Source organism: Numida meleagris, chromosome 1 (genome assembly GCF_002078875.1).
Source record: "Numida meleagris isolate 19003 breed g44 Domestic line chromosome 1, NumMel1.0, whole genome shotgun sequence".
In the NCBI taxonomy this organism is placed as follows: Eukaryota; Metazoa; Chordata; class Aves; order Galliformes; family Numididae; genus Numida; species Numida meleagris.
In genome coordinates, this window is record NC_034409.1 from 173,004,843 (window position 1) to 173,015,445 (window position 10,603).

The window sequence follows — 10,603 nt, forward strand, 5'->3', positions numbered from 1 at the left end:
AACTTCCTGGTGTACGTTCTGTAGCTGAATGCAGCGTATTGTGGCAAAAATGTAAATTCTATATTAGTTTCCTGGGACTAGTTTGGTGTCTCTTTGAGTAGAGCTGTGGGCTGTGACACCTGATTCATCCTTTTTCTCTTTGCGTATTTAGGCCCTACTTCTGCCACAGGACCTTGATAGCCGTGGGGCCACGGGGAGTTAACACAACATGAGTGACTGGAAGTTTCTGTTCTGAAGAACTGACTTTAGGCCTGAATGTAAATTTTTATTTTATTTCCATGTCTGCTTACTTCTAATTCATGATAATTGTCCTATAAATTGGTATTGTCTTTGAGACTTAGGCACATCTACTTTAGTACCATTTGTATACAGTGTTCTCTGGATATTGTCAGACGGTTAAAACATTTCTGTTGTGTCATATATCAAAAACTGCTAATTGAAGTGATTAGTGTTACATTTTTACATGCAGTGGGTTCCTACCTAAAATGGAGGAGCAAATCACCTTTTACCTTAGATTCTGAAGTTAACTACTGGGACTCTATTCAGGGCAATTTAAAAATGTTGGTAGATTTGTTTTTTGTTCTTTGGTTACAAAATACATTTATTTTATTTTGCAGTGTGCTATTTTCTTAGTAGCCTATTATTACTAAAAGCTTTCAATATGATGATACACTGTGATGCAGACCAATAAAACAAGCAGGAAAAGGCAGTAACCTTTACTAGCTCTCCTGTTGCTTTTCTATTTTTGTGGATGCAGTTACATGTCATACTCTGCATTGAGAGTGAAGACTTATTTATTTTTGTGAACTGGATAACGTCTTTTAACTACACGGGATGCTGTTCCTGTCTTATTCTGTATGACTGTTACAGTTCCATTAAATACTAATGGCACTAGTTAGATAGCCCCAGTACAAACTGCAAAGGACTTTGCAAGTAGGGTTGGAGGGGAAAAATAGATATGCTCTGTCTTCACCTGTGTTAGTGTTTATATTGTATAGACTTTTTAAAGCAAACATGTATCAGTGTAGGAAAATTAGTGGATGAAAATATCCAAGACTTTCTCTGTATATAGAGAATCAGGAATATCCCCTTTTTTCTTGTAGGCATATTAAAATGATATCTGAGAACTTCCAAGTATTTAATGACATTTTGCATATTCCCAGAACAACAGAAAAACACTTCTGTCTTGCTTTACAAAAGAGAAAACAACCATTCAGTCAGTAGTAAAGTTGGGGTTATCGCTCGAGTCCTCCTGCCTTTTAACCTCGTGCCTCCAGCTCTATTTCTCCCACAAAAGCCAAAGTTGCCGTTCTAATCAATTTCTTCCTATTTCTACATACAAGGCCTAAGGTGTTTCAGTTTGGACTCCCAGAAAATGAGGAACACGGTGTTGGTGGCCGCCTGCCAAGGTGTTTGGTCTGACTTGCTCCTTCTTTGCAGAAGCCTATGGCAGAGAGAACTGAATGTTCCTGTGTGGCATTCAACTGCCTTAACCACACGCCCGCTGCTCTCTTCCTGCAGTTGTCTGTCTTCTTCTCTGCACAACTTGTAGAGCAAACACATATAGGAACCTATAAATAATCTAATTTGATGCACAGCCCTGATTCATTTCCTGAGCAGCGTGTGTCCTGCACACACAGGGCAGCCGCGGTCCTGTGGAAAACTTGAACAGAACGGATGAGGCCAAATATTAAAGCTATTAAGTGTTTGAACTTTGCAATGAAATACTATTTCAAATTACAGCTATAATAAGCTGCGTTAGAATATTTTTAAAAAGGAAGGAGAAAAAAATGAATGCTTTTATTTATAGTTGTAACTGTTTCTCTGTCTAGCATTTGAACGTGAATATTCAGCTCGGTGAAATACAGAGCATCAACCAGGAGGAGGAGGCTGGTCTGCTAGAGAGGAAGGGAAGAAAGTTACAGGTAGTAAACCCGTTTGTCCTTGAGTCTTAGGGACTGTCTGTGGAGAGCTTACCTTTGCTTTTGTTTGCTCTCCAGTGTTCCCAGCCCAATAAATGAGCTCTTCAGGGGCTTTGTGGTGCGATATATGTTGGGGGTGTTTGGTGTGTTGCTGTAATCTGCTAATAGCATCAATTTAGAAAAAGAAAGTGGAAATCAAAGCTGTTTTCTGCTATGTGTTTTTTGACAGAAAATAAGAGAAGGCACTGCTCAGGTCTCCCATTTTTCTCCCTGATGAGTTTCAGGGCAATCCATGTGATTCTTGATCTCAAAAACATGTGGAAAAAAGACTTTTATAATAGAAAACGTATTGAAAGTGTTGAAAAAGTATTACCCTCAGCTTTCCCCTTTAATCTTCCCAGTCAAACAGCAGTAGCCTCCTGTGTTTGTAAACTACCACAGGTGGCATGTAGGCCCTGCTGGCAGTGAAGTGGTGTCAGGAAACAGAAGTTAATCTCTTTATCTTTTAGGCTACAATTGATAAGGATGATAAGGTTGATTTTCTCTGTGTGTGTGTTTTTTTGTTGTTGTTGTTTTGGTTTGGTTTTGGGGGGAGGGAAGGGGAATTGTCAGTATAATGTCTATTTGGGTTGATTGGTTTGTTTGCTTTGCCCCAGAGAAGTTTTCTGGGCCATGATTTAGGTTTTAATTTTAGTTGATATTTTGCCTTATCTATACAGATTTGATGACCGGGCTAGTGATTTTCTGTGAGAAAGATGAAACAACCTCATGCTTATTTTTGCATATTTTTCTCTGGGTTATGCAGCTTTTACCCACAAGCAAAGCAGCAAATTCAAATGTCCTGTAAACAGCACTGTAGTTGATACTAAGATACATAGGTAGGAAAATTTTGGTCAAGGCATTCATTGAAATTCATTAAAATCAGAACACTTGCAAAATTACCTCAGTTCCACTGGCATTTTGTTGTAAAGAAAAAAATGGAAACGCTGCTCTTTTTAATGAAACAGTTTTTCTCTCTGCTGTAGAGAAGTTGTGGGAAGAATCAGTTGGCAAGGCAGGACACCTTAAGCTGGTATCTCAGCCCAGCACTTTGTATCTTGAAACCATGCCCTGAAAACGTTGCCTGTCTTATTGGATAGTATCATGATTGATTTTATTATGTTATTTCATCTCATGTGCTGATTGTAACCTTTTGGCAGGGGTTGTTTTCATTTTCTAGATTTGTTTTTTCTTTCTTTTTTCTTTCTTTTTTTAAGCACCCAGTGTGAGGGAACCCTGATCCATGACTTGGCTACCAGGTACTGGGATAATACAAGTGGTAATCATGCCTGCTGCTAAACATTTTCTACCTTATTTCCATTTGCATTTGTTTGCCTTCAGCTTCCAGTCATTGATTCTTGTTATGCCTTTCTCTGATATATTAAATTGCTCTTTAGTACTCACTATTTTCTCCCCGGGAAGGTGCTTTTACTCTGTAATCAGATTACTTCTCAAACTCTTTTTTCTTAAAGCTAAAGATCTGTATGGTTTTCATTATATTTTTTTCCACATCCCTGGATTATTTTTTGTGTCTCTTTTCTATTCCTTCTTCAATTTTTTCTATTAAAAAGAAGAGAGGTAAAATTGTATTTTACTAGTCACATACACAGAAGTAATTACTTCACTAGTTACTCCTATGTTGGTATGGCCAGAAATCTGATTTTTCAAGGTCAAGTAAAATAAACATCTATTTAATGGCTAAAGCACATCTGGGTGTATAATTATTGAACAGAAGAAGATGGATCATTTTATTAAAAATTGAAATGCTTCGTAAACTTCAGAAGGTCTGTTGGTTCAGAAAGAGAGTGTGCGGAAGAGGCTGCAAAAGTATTTGTGCTGAGGATTTTAAGGAGATAAGGAGAAGTAAAATCATCTTAAAAGGGGATAATAGTTCAAAAAATTTAGTACTATGGATAACATGATAATATGTATTTTTTCTTGCCAAAATTCTGTAGGATCGGATGCAGGCCTCTTGTGAGGAACAGACTTCCTGGGCTACTGGAAATAAATGAATGGATGTGAATTTATGCATCCCTTATGCACATTTAGTTCTGTGAGTAGTCACTTGCTTATATTTGGAAACCCCAGAACAGTTACATGATCTAAATGTTATTCTGTAATAGAAGAAATAAGACAGCATCAAGAATTTTGTTGTAAAAGCAATCACCATTATGCCATATAAGACTTCAAACAATTAAAATCCTCAGCTTCAAAGAGGTTCTTGAAAGTTTTACTACTGTTCTTCATTTTGATTTTTATTCATACTTCAGTAAAATGTTGAGTTAAATTTACCTTAAAGGAGTCTAGTCTAATACCTGTGGTCAAAGCATCTTGACCTATCTGATGTCTTCTATGCATATCAGCATCTGGGAGAATCCACACTCCCAGATCCACACTTATGCCTTGTGGAAGCCATAAGATTTGCATGTTGTTGAACCAGAGACTGTTTAAACAGTGCCATAGATCAGTTTAATTCAAGTTTGTCTGTGTTGCATCTTTTTTTTTTGACCTCACAAATTTGAGGTCACTGTGTTGACCTTCTCTTGGAACTGTCTTGCTTTTTGACTTCTAGAAGAGTATGCCTTATGTTTGTGGCAGCATTCCCTCAGTGAAATTTGAGGTGTGTTTAGTAAGGGATTTAATTTGTTTCAAGAAAACTAAAACTCATGGAAACATGGTAAATAATGAAAAAAAAAAAGTAAAAGACTTAAAAGTCTTTTACCTGAAAAGGAAGTAAAGATGACTAGGAATAGAAAGGTCTAGGAAAGGAGTAATCTAAAGAGATGCTACAATTTTACGTTCACCAAAAATTGAATGCTAAGGTTTTGGTAGCACAAGATGATTTGGGGTAGAAGTTGTCCCCCTGCTAAGCCCTGGTGCTGTGTGGAGCTTGGAGAGGTACTTAGGCTGCGTGCAGCACAGTCTCTACAATGCATATGGCTGCCCAGATTGGTGGGGATCTCCTTAAAGACTTTGTTCCAAAAAACCTATCATCTAAGTAGGAGAATATGTGTGGTATTGTTTTCATTCTGTAAGTTTTGTCACATTTAAATACCCCTTTCTCTATCAAGACAGTTGCGACTTGAGATGAGTTCAGGGAAGAAAAAAGTTTAGGAAGCGTTATTCCCAAAGCGGAGCCTACGGATTACTGTTCTAATAGTCCTAGTAGTTGTATCTAGAGAAAGGTGCTACTCGGTGAGTGTTTGTCCAGGACAGATTTTAGTAATCCATGACTGTGTGCTTATATTCACTCAGTAAATGCTAAAATGAGTAGTGCTGCAGAGCTGTAATACATTATATAATAGAGCATGCCATAGGTGTTTGATCACTCTGAATCCTAGAGTGCCAGTAAAACAGTAACCAAACACCAGGGTTTTCTGTCTGTAAGGACTGCTTTTGATATTTTGTAGTACTTGTAATCTCTCTTGAGCACCATACCTCGTTAGGAAGGTAGCAAGTTGCTGAAGATGTGGAAAGTTCTCTGTACAAATGAGAAACAGTGCGTTTTCTAGCACTGTGTTGTTAAGGAAGAGATGGATACTTCTCAGTGACAGTCATATATATTTGGCTGTATTGAGCCAAAGGGCAAGACTGTCCTTCTGTCAAACTATGCATATTCCTTTTTTTAAAGTTGTAAGCTAATATCAGTTTCCCCTCGCAGTTCCTGTAACTGCTTGTATGCAGTGTGTGTATATACATCGCTGTGGATCCTGTACGTGCTGCATCTCCTGTTTCTCTGGGTATCAGCATCCCATAAATTCACATCATTTTCCTGCCATGTCCAGGTAATACTGCTGGGACTTTTGGTATCAGGGACCGTACTGGTGTTAAGGTGCATGCTACATGGTCAGAAATAGATGGTTTAGCCTGTGTTGTAGGTAATGGATAGAGTCCTGTATAAAGGACCAGAGAACAGGTCAGAGTTACATTTGCTTGTTGTCCATTTTCAGAAAACATACACAAGAGATAATAGTACCTCTGTCTCAGTACTATACCTGGTTCAAGGAATCTTTCCAATTTAACATATAGCATCGAGGGCTATCTAAAGGATTCCCAGATGCAACAGTACATATCTGTTTGAGTGTTCTGGACTGAATGAAACAGGAAAGAAAGAGGTCTTCAGTATTTTTCATCACTTTAGGCCTGGTTGAATTCTGCCTGTTCTGGTGTAGAAGTGTAGTGGCAGTGGCAGCATCAGAGGCTTCTGTGCCTGCAGGCAGGACTGAGGGAGACTGAGTACTAATACCTTTAGAGGAGACTGTCTGTAATGGTGGACAGCAGCATCTTAGGTTCAACAGAAGCAAACACTGCAGCTGATAACTTTTACCTTTTCCTGCACCGTGTGTGCAATTACATAAATGGCCTGGAGATTTTGGAAAGGAATTGAATATTCGATATAATGGTTCCAGAAAGTCAAAGAGAGAAGTGGATGTTGCACTGCATGTTGTGCTCTCAGAAAAGCAAACATCTTAACAAGTCAGCAATTTCAGAAATAATGCAGTCCTGAAAGAACATTTCTTGAACTCCTTTTGCTGCAGGAGCTGAACACTGTTCCCCATCTATCTGAAACTGCATTGAAAGCTTCATAGAAGCACTTAAAGAAGTTGCATGTTTATACATAAGGAATAAGATGCTAAAGGACTCCTAATTTCTGTTACTGTCACTGTGAAATGATTGCTATCTGTACATCTTTTCACTGTGGCATAATGATCATCAGAAGAGAAGTCTGTAACTAATGCATCTTCATCCATTTTGCCCACTTTGTGAGCTGAAACGTGTGGGCATAGACCTGTGCTATGAAATATATTTTCTTGAATACTTTGTTAGTTCCTCAAAAAGCTTACACAGCTTAAATGTTATCCATTCTATGGATGAGAACACTGTGTAAGTACTGACACTGATTTAAGATCGGCTATAGAAATGGTGAAATTGTCTGCAGGGCTCACATGTCAACAAAAATCAGCTGTTTCACAAATGAAGCCTCCTAAGGAAATCACTGCAGCAGCACCAGTCCCATGCCTGCTCCCTGGCTGCTTCTCCCAGACCATTTTCCTTTAGTCTTCCGAGGTTACCTTGTTTGGCTGCTACTTCTCCTCAGTTACCGCTTACTCACACGTCTAGAATAGCCAGCCACTCATCCACGTTGAAAGGACACATGGCCTTCTGAAACCCTGTTCTCTAGATAATACTCACTAATAAAATAGAGCCAGCAACACATGCAGATTACTTTATGCAATCTGAACAAATCCAGCCAGAAAGGTAAAGCGAAGCACATTCCGTGCATTACTACTACTTACAGACATGCTCTGTCTCATTTCTTTGAATGGAAATCTCTTCCAGAAGTAATGCTAAGGGAAAATTTAAAGTTTCTCTTGAAGATTTCTGTCAACGGTTTACGGGCGTTCGGCCCGGTTCCGTGATGAAGGGGACGGGGGATCCACGGGCCCACGCCCCGGGAAAAGGGAAAAGGGGAAAAGGGTAAGGAGATGGCCCTGAGAGCAAAGAACAGTGGCAACAATCTGAGCAGAAACAAACTAATTTACTAAATAAGATATCGGAATGCAAAACAACACACTATAATACAATATAATTACAATTTAAGCTGATAAATCCAATACAGAGAGAGAGAATGTCCCAAAATCAAGGTAGGCCTTACTCTACTACCGACGATAAGACGGCTGGAGAGCGAGGTGCTGCCAAGACGAGAGATGGGCGGAAAAAGGGCCAAGGTCTCGTGATCTGCAAGTTTTTATACTGCGAGCTTTTATCTTTTCCCTCCGGCTGGAAAATGGTAACAGAGGAGCAAAGTACTGTGGGGAATGTAGTAGTCCTTCTCTTCTGAGATCGAGGTACATTCATTACATGATGTTATGATGTGGAGTACCAATAACCGAAAATCATAAAACCATGACAATTTCAAATAAGACACTGGAGAAAAAAATATTCTGGTTTTAAGTCTGCATTTAATAGGTAGCTGAGAATTGTGTTCATACGGGCTGCATAGGAGCTGGCACTGCTGCCTCAGGAAGAGGGCAAGTACGGGTAGTACTTTTTTCTGAGCATATTGTTAACAACCTACTCTCCTGTATGACTGGAAGTGCCCTAAAATGACAGTCTAAATCCCCAGCAGCTCTATCGTAAGTACATGTGGCTTAGTGCCCTGTCTATGCAGAGGTTTTGTTCTCATTTTGAGCTGATAATGTAGCATTTTTGTCAAGAAAGGCTTTCAGATCTCATTAAAAACAGCCTAGTTGTGGCTTTGGATTTGACTAACACAATAATTGTTGTCATGCCGTTGTAAATATAATATACTCTTAATTTTGATGTGAAGAAATGAGGATCTCTTTGTTCGGTGGGAAGGACAGAGAGACAAAATTTGGAGTTCCATTGATGACACTGAATCTCTTTATTGTCAAAGCAATGAAATCGTTTGCCTTCCAGCCAAAAACACTGTAGGTGGGGAGTGTTGCTCACAGAACGCAAAAACTATTGAAGAAGCTGGTGACATAGCACAGTAACCTTACCTCATGAGAAGTGTGCTGCCCTATCCACGGTGTTCCTTTCTCTCATGGAGTTGATGCAAGTTCCTTTTCTCACCTGTCAGCAACCACAGAGCTCAGACGGGCAGTTTTCTCAGGCCTGGCCTGTTACATAGTTTGACTTCCTTGAAAATTCTGTTAGGAAGAGTCTCATCAGTGTGTTTCACAAAGTCGTTTGGAGAGCTGGGAAGGAAGCAGATACCCACCCTGCATCTGTCTCTTGATTGCTGCCAACCAGATGGTCTCTGTGGTCTCTATTCCTTTCCTTGGGATTCTCTATCATTGCTTGGCTTTGCTAGAAGTCTTAAGGTATGGTCTGCCGGGATGATGTTTTGAAGTGGGAGCGTATCTTTAAGTAAATAAAAGATCTGCTTTCACCTTCATTTAATAGGAACTTTTCTGTTATTACTTAGAAACACACTGTTTTGAAGAACGGTTCTGTCTTTGGAGAAGCCTTTGTCTTGATTTTCTCTCTGAACTCTAAAGAAAGTGGAAAACAAAAGGATGTTTTGAAAAACAGTAAAGAAATATATAGCTGATGTTTCCATCCAAGTTCAGCCTGCCTTGCGTAGAAAAGCAGTTGAACCAATAGGCTCCTTTGCAAATATTTCTACTAGTTGTCGAGTAACTAGCTACAAGGGATACTGTGAAGAAACAAAGTACTTGAAAATTGACATATAATAGAAAACATGGTCTTATTCTTTCCTTGAAATATAGCATCCAATCCATGTGACTTTTCCTAAAGTATACCCTAGTTTGCAAAACATCAAAATTACTAAATAAGGATTTTGAAACTTCCTGTGCAGCTACTTACTTTTTTTTCCAGAGTGACTGTGTTGTGATGTTAGAACGTGAAGGCCTCTTTGCATGAAGTCTGAGGTGGCTCGTGTTATCCAAGTGATCTCAGTGGCTGCACCTGTTATATGGATTGTAACTTAGAACAGATTTTGATTTTTAAAGAGTTTGCAGAAGAAGGCATATTTATAAAGGATTGGAAGAGATGTGGCACAGCATGAGCAAGAGAAGAAACGTGTACTACATCTTTCTTTAAAAAAAAAAAGCTAGAGTCTGCAACTGATGAGTAAATTCTTTGTATTTCTATAGTCAAGGGCAGCAGAAGAAGCCCACTGGAATATGGAAACATACACAGGCCTTAGGATATAAAAACCTTTACTGGAATATGTCGTGTCATCAGAATCCCCTCACTGCTCACCTTTTTTAAAAACTGTTGGTTCTAGACAACAGCTGAGAATAAATGCTTCTAATTCCTTCCCCGCAGGTTGTGTTTGCACAGAAGAAACCTTAAAGAAGTTCAGAAGCGATTAAAGAAGTTAAACCTTTAAAACCTAAGAAGTTAAAACTTTAAGAAACCTTAAAGAAGTTAGCAGCGATTGCACAGTAGGCCAAGTAAATGTTTATGCTTTTTACAGTTTTTACTTTGCACCATATTCTGTGTAAAGACAAGTTTTAAACTTCAAGACAGAAACTAGCCAAAAAAGAAAACAACGTTCTTGGAGACAAAAACATGAGTGTTCCTTACTGTCAATGTATTTTCACATGATATCAGATATCAAGACTGCTATCTTCATATGTCCATCAGCATTTGTTTGCAAATGAGTTTTTGAATTAGGGTAATTGTTCGGAAGGATCTTTGACTTCCATAAAGCACCACCCCTCCTTGACAGACAGTTGATATTGCAATAGAAGATTTGGAACTTGTTTGCCTTCTCACCAGCAATGCCTTAAAAGAAGCATCAGCTACAGAAGGAAAGAAGTCGGGATGCAGTAATCATAACCAAGCAGCAGCACGTGGCTCAGGCACAGGTTCCAGAGCAGAAGTGAGTGGGCTCACTCACTTCTGAGAGATAAGGTGAAAAATAATTAAAATGTTCCATCAGAAGACATGTAAAAGTGTGTGCTGTCTGTGGAGCCTGTTCCTCAACCACGGATGGCCCACTTGCTTAGGAAGACTGTGAGGAGAGATCTGAGTTTTCTTGTCTGGAAGAATTATCAGAGGAAAAGGGTAAGAAGTCTGGAAAACACTTAGAAGAAGCCCTGGTATATATTTATTGAACAATAAAGTTGCCCTGCTACATGTTCAAA

The 10,603-nt window shown here is 39.0% G+C and overlaps 1 long non-coding RNA gene across 8 annotated transcripts in view; it reads left to right on the forward strand.

Moving 5' to 3' along the window:
• Window positions 1-10,603, forward strand: part of LOC110388795 — a 43,429-nt gene extending 32,826 nt beyond the window's left edge. For 6 of the 8 annotated variants that reach the window (XR_002432982.1, XR_002432984.1, XR_002432983.1 and 3 more), the window contains 6 exons: window positions 152-257; window positions 1,833-1,925; window positions 3,179-3,220; window positions 3,917-4,014; window positions 5,623-5,746; window positions 9,780-10,603. This is a non-coding gene — a long non-coding RNA (uncharacterized LOC110388795). The remainder of the gene's footprint in view (window positions 1-151; window positions 258-1,832; window positions 1,926-3,178; window positions 3,221-3,916; window positions 4,015-5,622; window positions 5,747-9,779) is intronic. The other 2 variants (XR_002432989.1, XR_002432993.1) reach the window with 2 other exon arrangements.